The sequence below is a fragment of the Pongo pygmaeus genome, chromosome 10 (genome assembly GCF_028885625.2).
Source record: "Pongo pygmaeus isolate AG05252 chromosome 10, NHGRI_mPonPyg2-v2.0_pri, whole genome shotgun sequence".
Classification (NCBI taxonomy): Eukaryota; Metazoa; Chordata; class Mammalia; order Primates; family Hominidae; genus Pongo; species Pongo pygmaeus.
Window position 1 is genome coordinate 62,758,072 of NC_072383.2, and position 17,492 is coordinate 62,775,563.

Consider the following 17,492-nt stretch of genomic DNA (forward strand, 5'->3'; position numbering starts at 1 on the left):
GCTCTAGTATGACTATATCAGAAGTCACAAAAGCGTGTATAAATCTCCAAAATGCTCCTTACGGGACAGGATTGTCACCACTGAAAACCATGATGCTAGAGATGACTTCCTCATCTAAATACCATCTTGCTTCCTTAAAACTTTTCACTCATTAGTCTTGGCTCTGCCCTCTAGTGCCACATAGATCACATTTCATTTTGCCCTTATGGGGCAACTTTTCAAAAATAGGAAAAGAGTTTCTATCTCTCCCCTTCAGCCACTCACCCTTCTCATGCCCAGGTCTTGTCTTCTCTGGCCAAGCCTTCCCAGTTCCTTCGACTATTCCTGACATAGTTCACCTCCTAACATCCTCTGTCATTCTGTTTTTCCTAAGTCTGGGTCCCTACCTCAGTCCTGAGTCCATCCTGCATGGTGGGATGTGTTTGAGCTGTCTTGCACTTTCTTTCGTTACCCCCAACCAGGGGGCATTTATGGTCACCCGTGGGGGGATGCCTTGGATTGTGTGTTCCATGTGGCAGCCTTGGCCATTCTCAATGTCCCAGTGATTTAGGAGATAAAGCCCTTGTTCTGAGTGCTGGGCTGTGTCCTGGACATTCCGTTATATTCAACAGCTCCAGTTGCCAGGTCTGACTGCATTTGCCCCATCGAATAAGCTCTAAGCTAATATTCTGACTTATGCAGTTAGCTGCAGCCACATCTCCTCATTTGTTGGCTCATTCAGCAGCTTCTTTTATTGCTTCCATCACCTTCTGAGTGCTGTTGTCCGTTCAACAGGTTAGCAGTTTTCCTAGTGTCCTGCTTTGCCGAGGAGGCCATTAGAGGAAGCCTTGGAAGCTGATGAAATCATTATTTTTTGCTTTTTTGTCCTAATGGGCTGTTTCCATCCTGCTCCACATCAACTACAGTGTGAAACTTGGCTACCACTTTGAATCTACAACATGTTAAAACAACCTACTTAAGAATTCATGGGTTTAGCACAAAAATAGAGAGTAGAATGGTGGTTACTAGGGGCAGGGTGGGGTGGGGTGGGAGAAATGGGGAGATGTGGGTCAAAGGATACAAACGTGCAGTTCTAAGATGAATAAGTTCCAGGATCTAACGTACAGCACAGTAACTATAGTTAATAATAATGTATTGTATACTTGAAATTACCCAGGAGAGTTGGCCTTAAGTAATCTCCCCACAACAGAAATGTATGTGAGGTGATGGATATATTAATTAGTTTGATCGTGGTAATCATTACATAATGTGTACATATATCAAAACATCATATTGTATGACTTGAAGTTTAATTGTAACAAGTTTTATTGTTAATTATACCTCAATAAAGCTAAAAAAAGCCCACAAAAATAAACAAAAAAATTCATGCATAATTCATGAGTTTTTTCTTTTTTTTGAACTGTAGTGTCAATAGGAGTTAACCACATTGCAGAATATGTAGGCTTTCAGCATCTCACTGACTTCTTCTTCCTCATCTGCACGCTCCTTCCTCCTGGATTGCCCATGAAACTTCAAAGTACATTCCTTTTTGACGCAGAATAACTTCATTCTTATTTCTGGAGCTTTGGTCCTAGCCCCCCTATAGGACCTAACCAGGGGAGAGGGGTGAGGTAGGGAGAGAGGGAGCATCTCACTGAGCGCTCCAGTTTGGGTAAAATAATTTTTCAGAACAAAATACTTCCCTTCCTAAGAGAGGTGGTAATGCCAACTGTGAATTATAAAGGAAATAATTTTTAAAATCATAATTATAAAGAAAAGCATAACATTTTCTCTGTTCCAAATGCATTGCCATGCTTTATTCTATCCACCTATCTGGAATGACTACACATTTATTGTTCATTTGTGTATTATTCCCACATCGGTTTTTTGAGTGCCTGTTCCGTGCTAGGGAATGGGCTGAGGCCTGTGTATGTGGGATATGCAGGTCTGACAGAAAGGAACTGGCATTTTGGTAGCAGGCAGAAAAGTAAATAGACAAGTCAACCTAGCAAGGTTTGGTGGCAGTGTCATTGGCTGTTAACGGGTGCACAAAAGAGGACTATGTGATCTGGTCTTCAGAGACTGGGGGACCCTGGAAGACTGAGCTGAAGTTGAAAGATGAGCAGGAGTTAGCCAGGTGAAGGAGGAGGGAAAGGGAGTGCCATGTACATTGAGGAGCTTGTGCAATGGATAGCGTGAGACCTGAAGAACATTTCAAAGGGAATCAGCTATAGGATCTGCTTGGGTGGCCTGCCGGAGATGATGGCAAAGGTGCATCCTGTGAAAGCCGAGCCCTCCTGACTGCACTTCTGCCTTGCAGGTAAAGACCCATGAAGATTACTTGTGGCATTTCCTCAAAAAAGCCTTTACCCTTGGTATCAAGAGCTTTACTTTTCTCATTTTCCCATTCAGTTGCTATACTTCTGCTTCCTGCTGTCTTGGTAGTACACAAGGAAATGGAAACAATATGAATAGGTTCTTGTGAGATCTCATCTCTGAGTTAATAATAACCACGACTTTGGGTTGTGGGTTTATCCCAGGTGGAGCTCCTCTATCATTCTCTTTTCTGATGACTTGAAGTTGAGTAGATCTAGGTTCCTATCTCAGCTCTACCATTTCCAGGTGTCTGACATTGGGCAAAATATTTAAGTCCTTTGAATAGCAGTTTCCTTATCAATAAAATGAAGATAGGATAGTACCCATCTTAGAGAGTTGTGATGATGTGAGCTAATGCTGGGTGCAGCAAAAGTATTCAGCAAAGTGGCTTTTGTCCTAGTCTGTATTGAGAATTTAAAATCCCACTCACTGAATAGAGAGATGGTGGCTATAGAATTTTGTGCCTATGTGGGGAAAAAATAGTTGAGAATTGAGTAAATGTGAGAGAGGATGAAGACAATCCTCTAGGAGACACTAGGTTTCACCCTCTCTTTTTATCGCTAAAATAAGAAAATAATAAAGGAAGTTGCCAAACCTGAGTGTCTTCCACTGCAAAATAAGGGTTGGATTAAGTGATGTTTTAAGACTGTTTAAATCTTGTAGCACTTCATTCATTCCAGGTGTTGGAGTAATTGCTAATCAAGGGCTATCAGTTATAAAGGTACAGGACTTCTAAATTATGGTTATGTAATAGAGCCCCTAGGAAGCTTTTAAAAAATCCTGATATGTGGGTTCTACTCAGACATATAAAGTCAGAATCACTAGTGGGTGGTCACTGGACAAGGTGGGGCAGCCAGAGTTGAGGGTTACGCTAGTGGCTAGGGTAGGAGTTTTGTCTTTGATTTCAGCTTATAGCATCATTTATAATAGTAAGTCACCAAAGTTGGAGAATTAAATGTCAGAAGTTAATATTACAGCTTTTTTTGTTTGTTTAAAAACTTGTTTTTCTCCTTTAGTGAATAATTAAGCTTTTTAGAGATGTATATAATTGCTGGCCTTTGAATTTCCTCTACCAAAATATTCATAGCTTAAAGACGTATGTTGCCAATTATATTTTTAATTAGAATGGAAATGTGTTTAAAGCTCTTGCACAGAAATGTGTACTAAATCTGTTTTAGAGAAACTTACTTGTAAGGCTTTTTTTTCTTTTTAGCCAATTCCAACTCAGGCTTTGGCCTCTATTCAAGAGAAGCCACTACAATGAAATATTTTCTGACACTATGTGTAAATAGCTGTCCTGGATGTGTGTGTTCTTATTTATGTCAGAGTTCCTAAAAACTGCCACAAATAAAACCTGTTTTTTTTCAATGAAAAACATTCAAAATGGAAGAGGGAGGCATGTCATGTTGACCCAAAAATAGCATAAGCATAATGAGCCCAACATGGGAGAGGCTTTGAAGACTCAAATCTTAATGGGAAATATTTGTGGATTTTACTTCATTATAATTGTAGGACAAAACATAATCGTATTTTAGCATGACAAATTCTTAATGTGTACTTATTGAACTTCAGTGTGTGGTCTGTTAAAAAGAATTTCATAGGAGACATTTCATAAATCTTATGTGCATATATATATAATTTTTAGAGAGATAATAGCTATACAACTTGTTTAGTAGCTTGCTTTTTTCACTTATTAACCCATTTATGCCTGAGGTTGCAAATTTTTGAATTTTTGCAATCAGACCTTGGTGATGACCTTGAGCAGTAGGATATAAATAACTCCCACATGCTTAGTGTTCCAATAGTGGAAGATGAGGCATAAATGGCTACCATAAGATAGACATTCATCCTTATCCAAACCTGTAATCTCTGTCATCATTTTAATGACTGCATAATAGTTCTCATTATGGATATAGCAGAATTTATTTAACCAATCATTTATTTCTAGACATTTAGGTTGTTTCAAACTTCTCCTGTACTAAACAATGCTGCAATGAACATCCTTGTTCATATCTGTTCTTGTCTTTGTACAATAATTTTTAAGGATGAATTCATACAAGTGGAATTACTGGGTCAAGTAATGGTCATAATTTCAAGGATTTTGATACATATTACCAAATTATATTAAAAGCTGTATCAATTTACACTCCTACTGGAATAGTTATTTCTTTTTAACTTTTTTATTTTTAATTTTTATGGCTGCATAGTAGAACAGTTATTTCTTGTTCAGAAAATTCCTTTCAGCAATGCAGTGTTGTCCTCTGCAGAGTAATTTGAAATCCAAAGTAAAAATCTCCCCATATAACTCAGCAAATAACTTCCAAATGCCCCAAGCTCATTCTGCAAGGTAAAATGCTAGAGAAAGCTAAACACATATTCAAGCAACAAGAGTGGAGGCCAGGGGGGTGAAGAGGAGAAGGAGGTTGTTGACAATGAACTTAGAAGAAATCAGTATTTTTTTACTTGCTCTTATCTTACCCAACCTCTGGAAAAAATGAGCATCCTCCTTAAATTCCCAGTGGAATTTTAAGTGGAATTTCTAGTTTTCTCTTGTTTTTGACATTTAGTTGGTCGAAAAGAAGGGAAAACTAGAAATTCTACTTAAAATTCCACTGGGTCTTTTTTTTTCTTTTTTTTAAATTAATTAATTAATTAATTTATTATTATTATTATTATACTTTAGGTTTTATGGTACATGTGTGCAATGTGCAGGTAAGTTACATATGTATACATGTGCCATGCTGGTGCGCTGCACCCACTAACTCGTCATCTAGCATTAGGTATATCTCCCAGTGCTATCCCTCCCCCCTACCCCCACCCCACAACAGTCCCCGAAGTGTGATGTTCCCCTTCCTGTGTCCATGTGTTCTCATTGTTCAATTCCCACCTATGAGTGAGAATATGCGGTGTTTGGTTTTTTGTTCTTGCGATAGTTTACTGAGAATGATGATTTCCAATTTCATCCATGTCCCTACAAAGGACATGAACTCATCATTTTTTATGGCTGCATAATATTCCATGGTGTATATATGCCACATTTTCTTAATCCAGTCTATCATTGTTGGACATTTGGGTTGGTTCCAAGTCTTTGCTATTGTGAATAATGCCGCAATAAACATACGTGTGCATGTGTCTTTATAGCAGCATGATTTATAGTCCTTTGGGTATATACCCAGTAATGGGATGGCTGGGTCGAATGGAATTTCTAGTTCTAGATCCCTGAGGAATCGCCACACTGACTTCCACAGCAAAGGAAACTACCATCAGAGTGAACAGGCAACCTACAAAATGGGAGAAAATTTTCGCAACCTACTCATCTGACAAAGGGCTAATATCCAGAATCTACAATGAACTCCAACAAATTTACAAGAAAAAAACAAACAACCCCATCAAAAAGTGGGCGAAGGACATGAACAGACACTTCTCAAAAGAAGACATTTATGCAGCCAAAAAACACATGAAAAAATGCTCACCATCACTGGCCATCAGAGAAATGCAAATCAAAACCACAATGAGATACTATCTCACACCAGTTAGAATGGCAATCATTAAAAAGTCAGGAAACAACAGGTGCTGGAGAGGATGTGGAGAAATAGGAACACTTTTACACTGTTGGTGGGACTGTAAACCACTGGGTCTTATATTTGAGATTGGCAGCACTGAGGCATTCCAGATGGCTTTGTCCATTCTTTTGAACCTACCTTTTGATCTTATTTAAATTTCCTCCCCATTTCACCTGTTCTGGGTTTATTGCCTGGAAAACAAGCAGGTGAACATATTAGCTCCTTCTTAAGGCACCTCTAGACTACAGGAAATTTATGTTCAGGTCAGGAATCATATAACATGACTACATGCTCCACATTTATGGGCATGTTAAGCAACAGGGAATTTTATACTGGGATTTATGACACAAACTTGTAGCAGGCACATTGTGAGGTGGGAGGGAAATTTAAAGAAGGAAAAACTCTGCCAATAAGAGAGATTCAAATTCTTCAATTGATGGAAAAAACATGTGAGGATTTTATTCTGGAAGTTGCCTATGAATTCACACAAGAGACAGGAAAACATAAATATTACAGCCGATCACTCCTCTTTCCCATATATATTAGTTTTCTTTCAGATGAAGTCATTTCTGTTTTCTGGTCAATCAGTGTACAGACTAGAATTATCTAAGAACATTTAATTAGATGCTTTAGCAACATTTATCCCCATTAATTCCAGGATAGAGGGAAGAAGAAAAGAGAAGCATGTGTTGAGTTGAGAGGGCAAGGCTGCTACATTCCCTAAAAAACTGACCTACACCTTATGTATCCGTCCTTATAGCCCATAAAAGCCGGCACAGATGACAGCACCAGCTGGAATCATTCAGTGAAGGCAATGGTTTTCAAAGACAGAGCCAGCGGCAGGTGGAATATAGATTAGGAGTCCTTTTATACTTCAAATAGTACTTGTTTTCAGTGTGAAGCAATGTGGTTCTCATATAGTCAATAAAGAGCAAATTCAGGGTATTTGCCGTTTGGCTAGTGAGGCTGATGACTTGTGATAACTCCAGCATCACACCAACACCCGGGGAGTGCAGAGAACACTGGACTAAAATGCTGGAGGATCTGGGTCCTGGCTTGGCAGAGCTGATTCTTCAGACCCATGCTGAGATCCATGGGCACACAGCGTAATGGCCAGGACAATTCTGAATGATTCTTGGGCTGCTGGTACAGTGGGTGCTTGGAAAATGGTTTCTCCAAGCTTGATTGGCTTTTCTCTGATCCTTTTCATTTGGTCAGTGTCTTAGTCTGTTCAGGCTGCTATAACAACGTATCATAAACTGGGTGGTTTATAAACTTGTTTCCCACAGTTCTGGAGGCTGGGGAGTGGAAGATCAAGGTGCTGGCAGATTCTTTGTCTAGTGAGGACTCACTTTCTGGTTCATAGAGGGTACCTTTTTGCTGTGTCCTCACACTGGTGGAAGGGGTGAGGGGTCTCTCTGGGGCATCTTTTATAAGGGCATGAGTCACAGTCACCTCCCCAAATCCTCACCTCCTAATTACTGTCGACTTGGGGGTCAGGGTTTCAACATGTGAATTTTGAGGGGGCACATTCAGACCACAGGAGTCAGCTATGCTACATTGGGTGGACAGGCTATGTGTGATCCAGGGGAGTTTGAGTAAATGATCTTAGTTAGGAGTTACAGTTACTTGCCTAGAAGTTATAGTTATTCCCATGTTAAATGTAGATAGGTTTGGTGGGGGAACAATAAAAGAGGAGGGTCTTGGGATTCTAGGAATGACCAACAAGAGTCCACTGCTGGGAAAAATCGGATCATATGCTCCTTGAGGGGAGGCTTTGCTCATTTTGTTCTTCACTCTTCTCCCAGTGGCACACAGTAGGAGCTTAATAAATGTATCATGTTGCCCAAGACTAACAGGAATGGTGGGAAGTGACACCACTAGTTGTGACAACAGCAAAGCTTTAATGTTCTCCAAGGAGACTAGCTTACAGGTTTAAGAATATGCAAAATGGCCCCAATATTAATTTCTACTTTTCTTCCGCACATGCAGTATGGGCTGGAATGGGCCAGGGGTTTGCTGTTTTAAGATTACTTGACACATTATTGCTGAGGAATACAAATTCAGAGCCCGGGCTTTGTTTCATACTCCTTGTTAAATACAAAATAAGGAGTCGGATCCTAATTGAAGAGGAAATGCATGTCATAGAGCAGTGGTTATCAGAATTGATCGTGTGTCAGTCTGAGTGTGAAACACAGATGGCTGGGCCCCAACCCCAGGGTTTCTGACCCAGTGGGTTTGGGGTACGGCTGAGAATGTGTATTTCTAATAAGTTCCCAGGTGATGCTGATACAGCTCCTTTAAGACCAAACTTTGAGAGCCAATGGAAAAGAGGAAAACATACTCATATTGGAATGAGATGAAGCTGGACTCCTATCTTACTTGCTATGTGATTTTGGTCAGGTCAAATTTGCTTAGCTTCAGCTTTCTCATCTGCAAAATGGTGATGATATCTACGTCATGAGGCTCTTGTGCGGGTTAAATGAAGTAAAGTGAGTAACGGTGGCTGGTCCATGGTAGTCACTCACTCCAATGATATAAGATCTTCTTCCCTTACTCCTTTTGTGAGATACTCATACAATGCAGGGCTTGTTTAAGGGTTAACATCTGTGTGAACTGAGCTTCTGCTGTATTAATTTCACATTGCCACTTATATCTGTCCTGAGGTTTTTGCTAACTATTATTGAACATTTACTATGTGAATGGCATTGTGTGAAATAATTTTTACATTTTATATAACATTAGATATTATTCCTTTTTAACAGATGAGGATAGTATCTTGCATATGAGCCTACAGCTAGTAAGTGGCAGAGCTGAGTATTCAAACCAAGGTCCACTCCACACCAGCACTCTTGACTTCTTTGTTATAATGGTTCCCATGATTCTCTATGAACAGAAAATGTCAGATTATTATGTTTTTTTCTTTCCTTTTTTTTTTCTTTGAGATGGAGTTTCACTTTGTTGCCCAGGCTGGAGTGCAGTGGCGTGATCTCAGCTCACCACAACCCCTGCCACCTGGGTTTAAACAATTCTAGTGCCTCAGCTTCCCAAGTAGCTAGGATTACTGGTGCCCACCATCACACCTGGCTATTGTATTTTTAGTAGAGCCGGGTTTCACCATGTTGCCCAGTCTGGTCTCAAACTCCTGACCTCAGGTGATCCACCCACCTTGGCCTCCCAAAGTGCTGGGATTATAGGTGTGAGCCATGGCGCCTGGCCTCATGTCTCTTTCTGTAATTATGGTGCCTGGCCTCATGTCTCTTTCTGTAATTATGGCGCCTGGCCTCATGTCCCTTTCTGTAATTAGTCACTCACATTGAGGAAACTAAGCAATTATCCTGAGAATGTGAATGAAAGGGTATGGGAATTTGTATGTATCTTTAAGTCAAGGACTCTGTCTTACTCATCTCACCATGCTGCGTTGTGTGGAGAGGAGCTCTATATTTGTGAAATTAACAAATGAACGAAAAGCTCAAATCAAATGACATCCTCACCTGCCTTAATAAGAGAAGAAAGATCCCTTGGAAGAGATCCAAGTGGGCACCTGAAAGTCAAAGAGAGAAAAAGAAGACAGCCAAAAAAAAAAAAAAAAAAGAAAGAAAAGGCCTTTAACCTTGATCCGATGACTTTATAGGTTCCCTCTTTCCCATGATTCTTTCCTTAGGGTGGGCTTGCCTGAGCAGTGCTTTCCTTATCCTTTGCAACTGAGCACAAACAGCCTATTTTGGGAGTTATACGCATGCCCATCTGAGGCTTTTTCAAGTGGCCTGTGCCCCTGGAACGTCATCCTTCACCATTTTGTCTCTTAACATGCATGCCCGAGAAGCTGCTTCTCCCTGGGGTCTGCATTCAGTTAACACTTTTAGTGTTAACAGGTGTGGACCATCAAGAGCTTGTCTCTTCCTGGCTGCCGAATTATCATTTTTAGAGAGGCAACGCGATGATTGCCAAACCATCACCCCACATTTCTAGTGGGTGGGGGGGAAGAGCCCTCTCCTGCCTGCTCATGCCTAACTACCTGTAACAGATTCACACTCATGGTTTGATTTACTAGAATACTTTGGAAAAGCAAACCAGGAACCCCTTCTACATCAGGACCCATTGTGAATACTCACAGGCAAAGGCACATCAGGACCCATTTTGAACACTCGCAGGCAAAGTTACTCTTGGATGACCTTGAGCCCTTCCATACTTCTTGAATCTCCTGCTCCCAGGGAAGTAGTCCTTAACCTCTTTTTTTCAATCAGTTGCTTACCCCATGATCCCTTGCTTCTTCCATAAGAAAGGCCTAGCATTTCTTTTCTTTCAGAAAATAAAATTTCTCTGAGCAAGGAAGGCCACAGGGCTGGCCTGTCAGGGATGGAAGGGTGCAAACAGAAGGCGTAGGTCAGGGCTCTGATTTGGCAATCATCTGGAAGATACATGTCAAATTGCCCACTCCTGCTCACTGGCATTCCTGAGGCAGAGTGAGTGCCCCATGGGATTGGCTGAGAATAGCAATAAGGGTTTAGTACAGGCAGGTGGGTTACGAATGCTGACAAGGTGGTGGCTTTATCCTGTTTTTCTTATGTGCCCTGTAGGGCTCTGCTTCCTACCTTGGAGCAGACTCACTCTCAATATTTTTGTCCACACAGGTGTTCCAAGGACAAATTTTAGTTATGCCACAAGTATCTGAGAAAATAATGGAAAAATTTTTCCAAAACCCAGCTATTTCCAATAAGTAACATTTAGTCAGTATGTACCAGTTAATTGTACCAGTTAATTACTCCACATGTCTGCTCTGAATGGTGGCACCTGTTAACTTATCTGTTGTTAAATATTATGGCTATAATATTTAATATTCAATAAAATACATAATGTAATATATCAAATATATGTTATATTTAATATATTGTTATATTATTAAATATAACATGTTATATTTAATATATTGTTACATTATTAAATATAACATGTTATATTTAATATATTGTTACATTATTAAATATAACATGTTATATTTAATATATTGTTACATTATTAAATATAACATGTTATATTTAATATATTGTTACATTATTAAATATAACATGTTATATTTAATATATTGTTACATTATTAAATATAACATGTTATATTTAATATATTGTTACATTATTAAATATAACATGTTATATTTAATATATTGTTACATTATTAAATATAACATGTTATATTTAATATAGTTGTATTATTAAATATGTTTTATTTAATATATTATTACCATAATATACTATGGTAATAGAATTTATTAAAGCAATTTTATTTCTATACCTTGCAAGATCAGTGGGCCAGTGACATGGCATGATTTCCTCATATTGTGCCTGCATTGTATTGCCTGTTTGATACTGGGCAGGCAAGAATGGGTTGGATGGTGGTTACTCTTGAGCAACTGGACTCAGAAGAATGTCTGATGGTGGGACATATGACATAAAATGCACAAAAGGAAAAACTGTTTGAGCTCAGATTCCAATCAGAACATGACTCTCCTTCCTTGCATTCTTCTCCCATTTTTCTCTCCCACCTCCAGGTCACAGCAGCAATGCAAAGAAGGCAGACACAGAATACTCAGCTTATAGAGAAAATCCATTGCCTGGGTAACACATAAGGCAGGCAGCCAGCATTTCAGGGGATATTGGAGAAAAATTATTTTCTATTGAAATCGGTTGGTAAAGATGATTCTTAAATTGAACTTTGATTGATTGCATTGCACATGAAGAGACTAAGAATACTTTACAATAATTGAAAGAACCTTGATTCAAAGACATACCCGTCTCAGCACAGGCTGGCACAGGAGAAGCACACTGTGTGGCATAGTATCAGATCATCAGAAGCTGGAGGAAGAGGAACTCAGGCCACATCTGCCTCAAACTCTAGTTTCATCTTGCTAAGCTGCTTATCTGACCATAACAACAATGCTAGCTCCATGCACTGTGGCACTGAGTACAGCAGAGGTGAAATATTGAACATGGTATTCAGACTAACTGGAGTAAGCAGAATGACATCCTTTTCTCTTTTTAATAGATGTGAATGCAAAATGGAAATGAGAACCATTGTCATGTAAATAAAAGTAAATACATTTATTTCTCAAAAGCAAGGCACATTTCCCTGAGAACACAAGAGAAGAAAATGGCATATCCAAATGTGTACTTTCATACTTAACTATTCACATATATAAGGCAATTAATTGCTCCTGAGTTGCAGTCATGTATCACTTAATGATGAGGATATATTCTACACTTGATCTTAGCCAAAAGGCTGAGAAGCGATAGTGAAGAAGATATATTCTAAGAAATGTATTGTTAGGTGATTTTGTCATCGTGGAAATATCACAGAGTGCACTTACACAAACCTAGATGGTACAGACTACTACACATTCAGGCTATATGGTATAGCCTATTGCTCCTCGGCTACAAACCTGTACAGCAGGTTACTGTACTGAATACTGTAGATAATTGTAACACATTGGTAAATATTTGTGTGTCTAAACATATCTAAGTATAGAAAAGGTACAGTAAAAATACGGTATGATAATCTTACAGGACCACTGTTGTATTTGGGGTCCGTCACTGAAACATCATTATGTGGCACATGATAGACGTATTTACTTGGGGGTTCTGTCAAATCACATCATGGCTTCAGTTTTTTTTTTGTTTTGTTTTGTTTTTTTTTAAGGACAGGGTCTCACTCTGTTGCCCAGGCTGGAATGCAATGGCATAATCACGGTTCTCTGCAGCGTCAGCCTCCCTGGGTTCAGGTGATCCTCTCACCTCAGCCTCCAGAGTACCTGGGACTACAGGTGCGTGGCACCACATCCAGCTAATTTTTGTATTTTTTTTGTAGAGATGGGATTTCACTATGTTGCCCAGGCTTATGGCTTCAATTCTTAATAGACATTTGGAAGCAAAACACAAAATCATAGTATGTTAAATATTTTTTCAGTTTAACTCAGCATGTGTTAATTGGACAGTTATATATCTGAAATTATATAAGATGCTGGGATATGAAGATGATTGATAAAAACCACATGTCAAGACCCCTTTTCATGATCAAGGTAGCTTATTAAGGGGTATGTGTGTATACTTGTGTTAGTTTGTGTGTGTGAATAGAAATAGGAGTGGAAGAAAACTTTTTTTTTTGAAGAAAGTATTCAGTTCCCTGATTTTAAAAAGATTAGGAAAAAAAGCAGCTAGGCACAATGGCTCATGTCTGTAATCTCACCACTTTGGGAGGCTGAGATGGGTGGATCACGAAGTCAAGATATTGAGACCATCCTGGCCAACATGGTGAAACCCCATCTCTACTAAAAATACAAAAAAAATTAGCTGGGCGTGGTGGCGGGCACCTGTAGTCCCAGCTACTCAGGAGTCTGAGGCAGGAGAATGGCTTGAACACGGGAGGCAGAGATTACAGTGAGCCAGGATCACGCCACTGCACTCCAGCCTGGTGACAGAGATGATGTCTTTTGCTTTGCAGAAGCTTTTTAGTTTCAGTAGGTCCCATTTATCCTTTTTGGTTTTTGTTGCCTTTGTTTTTGGGTTCTTATTCATGAATTTTTTGCCTAAGCCAATGTCCAGAAGAGTTTGTAATGTTATCTTCTAGAATTTTTATGGTTTCAGGTCCTAGATTTAAATCTTTGATCTATCTTGAGTTAATTTTTGTATAAGATGAAGATGGGTATCCAGTTTCATTCTTCTACGTGTGGCTTGCCCTATTTATTGTATAGGGTGTCCTTTCCCCTATTTATGTTTTTGTATGCTATGTTGAAGATCAACTGGTTGTAAGTATTTGGTTTTATTTCCGAGTTCTCTATTCTGTTCCATTGGTCTACATGCCTATTTTTATACCAGTACCATGTTGTTTTGGTAAATACAGCCAGCCTATAGCCTGGTAGTATAATTTGAAGTTGGGTCATGTGATGCCTCCAGATTCGTTATTTTTGCTTAGAATTGCTTTGGCTATATGGGCACTTTTTTGATTCCATACATATTTTAGGATTGTTTTTTCTAGTTCTATGAAGAATGATGATGGTATTTTGATGGGAATTGCATTGAATTTGTAGATTGCTTTGGGCAGTATAGTCATTTTCACAATACTGATTCTACCCATCCATGAGCATGGGATGTTTCCATTTGTTTGTGTAATCTATGATTTCTTTCAGCAGTGTTTTGCAGTTTTCCTTGTAGAGGTCTTTCACCTCCTTGGTTAAATATATTCCTAGGTATTTTATTTTTTTTTTATAGTTGTTGTAAAAGGGATTAAGTTCTCAGCTTGGTCATTGTTGATGTATAGCAGTGCTACTGATTTGTGTACATTGATTTTGTAACCTGAGACTTTACTGAATTCATTTATCAGCTCTAGGGGATTTTTGGATGAGTCTATAGGGCTTTCCAGGTATATGGTTATATCATTGCTGAACAGTGACAGTTTGACTTTCTTTTTTTTCCAATTTGGATGCCCTTCATTTATTTCTCTTGTGATCGCTCTGTCTAGGATTTCCAGTGCTATGTCGAATAGAAGTGGTGAAAGTGGGTATTCTTGTCTTGTTCTAGTTGTTACGGGGAATGCTTTAAACTTTTCCCCATTCGGTATGATATTGGCTGTGGGTATGTCATATATGGCAGGGGTCCCCAACCCCCAGGCTGCAGACCGTACTGGTCCACGGCCTGTTAGTAACTGGGCCTCGCGGCAGGAGGTGAGTGGCTGGTGAGCAGGCATTACCACCTGAGCCCTGCCTCCTGTCAGATCAGTGGCAGCATTAGATTCTCATAGGAGCACAAACTGTATTGTGAACTGTGCATGTGACGGATCTAGGCCGCACAATCCTTATGAGAATCTAACTAATGCCCAGTGATCTGAGGTGGAACAGTTTCATCCTGAAACTCCCATCCCACCTCACGAAACAGTCTCCCACAAAACCGGTCCCTAGTGCCGAAAAGATTGGGGACTGCTGATATATATCTTTTATTACTTTGAGGTAAGTCTCTTCTATGCCTATTTTGTTGAGGATTTTTTGTTTTTAATCATAAAGCAATGCTGGATTTCATCAAATGCTTTTTCTGTGTCTGTTTTTGTTCATAATTCTGTTTATGTGATGTATCACATTTATTGACTTGCTTATGTTAAACCATTCCTGCATCCCTGACATAAAACCTACTTGATCATGATGTATCATCTTTTTGATGTGTGCTGCTGGATTCAGTTAGCTAGTACTTCGCTGAGGATTTTTGCATCTATGTTCATCAGGGATATTGGCCTATAGTTTTCTTTGTTTGTTATATCCTTTCCTGGTTTTGGTAGTAGGGTGATACTGGCTTCATAGAATGATTTAAGGAGGATTCCTTCTTTTTCTGTCTTTTGGAATAGTTTCAGTAGGATTGGTACCAGTTCTTTGAGTGTCTTGTAGAATTCAGATGTGAATCCATCTGATCCTGGACTTTTTTGTTGTTGGCAATATTAAAATTATTGATTCTATCTTGCTGTTTGATATTGGTCAGTTCAGGGTTTCTACTTCTCCCTGATTTCATCTAGGAAGGTTGTATGTTTCCAGGATTTATCCATTTCCTCTGGATTTTCTAGTTTATGTGTGTAAAAGTGTTTTTAGTACCTTTGAATGATCTTTTGTATTTCTGTGGCGTCAATTGCAATCTTTCCAGTTTTATTTCTAATCGAGCTTATTTGGATTTTCTCTCTTCCTTTCTTGATTAGTCTTGCTAATGGTCTATCAATTTTGTTGGTCTTTTCAAAGAACCAGCTTTTTGTTTTATTCATCTTTTGTATCTTTTTTTGGTTTGTTTTAATTTCATTTAGTTTTGTTCTGATCTTTGTTCTTTCTTCTGCTATGTTTGGGTTTAGTTTGTTTTTGTTTCTCTAGTTCCTTGAGATGTGACATTAGGTTGTTAATTTGCGCTCTTTCAGACTTTTCAATGTAGGTATTTAATGCTATGAACTTCCCTCTTAGCACTGCTTTTGCCGTATCTCAGAGATTTTGATAAGTTGTATCAGTATTATTCATTTCAAAGAATTTTTAAACTTCCATCTTGATTTCATTGTTGACCCAAAAATCATTCAAGAGCAGATTATTTAATTTCCATGTATTTTTATAATTTTGAGGGTTCGTTTTGGAGTTGACTCCCAGTTTTATTCCAGTGTTGTGTCTGAGAAGATACTTGATATGATTTTGATATTCTTAAATTTATTGAGACTTGTTTTGTGGCCTATCACATGGTCTATCTTGGAGAGCATTCCATGTGCTGACAAGAAGCACACGAGAATGTATATTCTGCAGTTGTTGGGAAGAGTGTTCTGTAAATATCTGTTAAGTCCATTTGTTCTAGGGTATAGTTTAAGTCCATTGTTTCTTTGTTGACTTTCTGTCTTGACCTGTCTAGCGCTGTCAGTGGAGTATTGAAGTCCCCCACTATTATTGTGTTGCAGTCTATCTCATTTCTTAAGTCTAGTAGTAATTGTTTTGTAAATCTGGAAGCTCCAGTGTTAGGTGCATATATATTTAGGATTGTGATATTTTCCTGTTGGACTAATCCTTTTATCATGATATAATGTCTTTCTTGATCTTTTTTGACTCTTGTTTTCTGAAAGTCTGTTTTGTCTGATTCAAGAATAGCTACTCCTGCTTGCTTTTGGCTTCTGTTTATGTGGAATATCTTTTTCCACCCCTTTACCTTAAGTTTATGTGAGTTCTTATGTGTTAGGCGAGTCTCTTGAAAACAGCAGATACTTGGTTGGTGGATTTTTTTTTTTTTTTTTTTTTAACCATTCTGCCATTCTGTATCTTTTAAGTGGGGCATTTAGGCCATTTACATTCAATGTTAGTATTGAGGTATGAGGTATTATTCTATTCATCATGCTAGTTGTTGCCTTAATACCTTGTTTTTTTCACTGTGTTATTGTTTTATGTGAGATTTATGCTTTAAGGAGGTTCTATTTTGGTGCATATCAAGCTTTTGTTTCAAGATTTAGAATTCCTTTTAGTATTTCTTTTTTTTGTATCCTTTTTATTATTATTATTATTATTATTATTATTATTATACTTTAGGCTCTATGGTACATGTGCGCAACGTGCAGGTAAGTTACATATGTGTACATGTGCCATGCTGGTGCGCTGCACCCACCAACTCGTCATCTAGCATTAGGTATATCTCCCAATGCTATCCCTCCCCCCTGCCCCCACCCCACAACAGTCCCCAAAGTGTGATGTTCCCCTTCCTGTGTCCATATGTTCTCATTGTTCAATTCCCACCTATGAGTGAGAATATGCGGTGTTTGGTTTTTTGTTCTTGCGATAGTTTACTGAGAATGATGATTTCCAATTTCATCCATGTCCCTACAAAGGACGTGAACTCATCATTTTTTATGGCTGCATAGTATTCCATGGTGTATATGTGCCACATTTTCTTAATCCAGTCTATCATTGTTGGACATTTGGGTTGGTTCCAAGTCTTTGCTATTGTGTATAATGCCGCAATAAACATACGTGTGCATGTGTCTTTATAGCAGCATGATTTATAGTCCTTTGGGTATATACCCAGTAATGAG

At 38.7% G+C, this 17,492-nt stretch overlaps 1 non-coding gene across 1 annotated transcript; it reads right to left on the bottom strand.

Annotated features, from left to right (window-relative positions):
- Positions 1-12,009: 12,009 nt before the first annotated feature.
- LOC129011121 (U2 spliceosomal RNA) lies at positions 12,010-12,206 on the bottom strand. Its single transcript, XR_008493237.1, has one exon. It is a non-coding gene; the product is annotated as a U2 spliceosomal RNA (small nuclear RNA).
- Between the last annotated feature and the right edge of the window lie 5,286 nt (positions 12,207-17,492).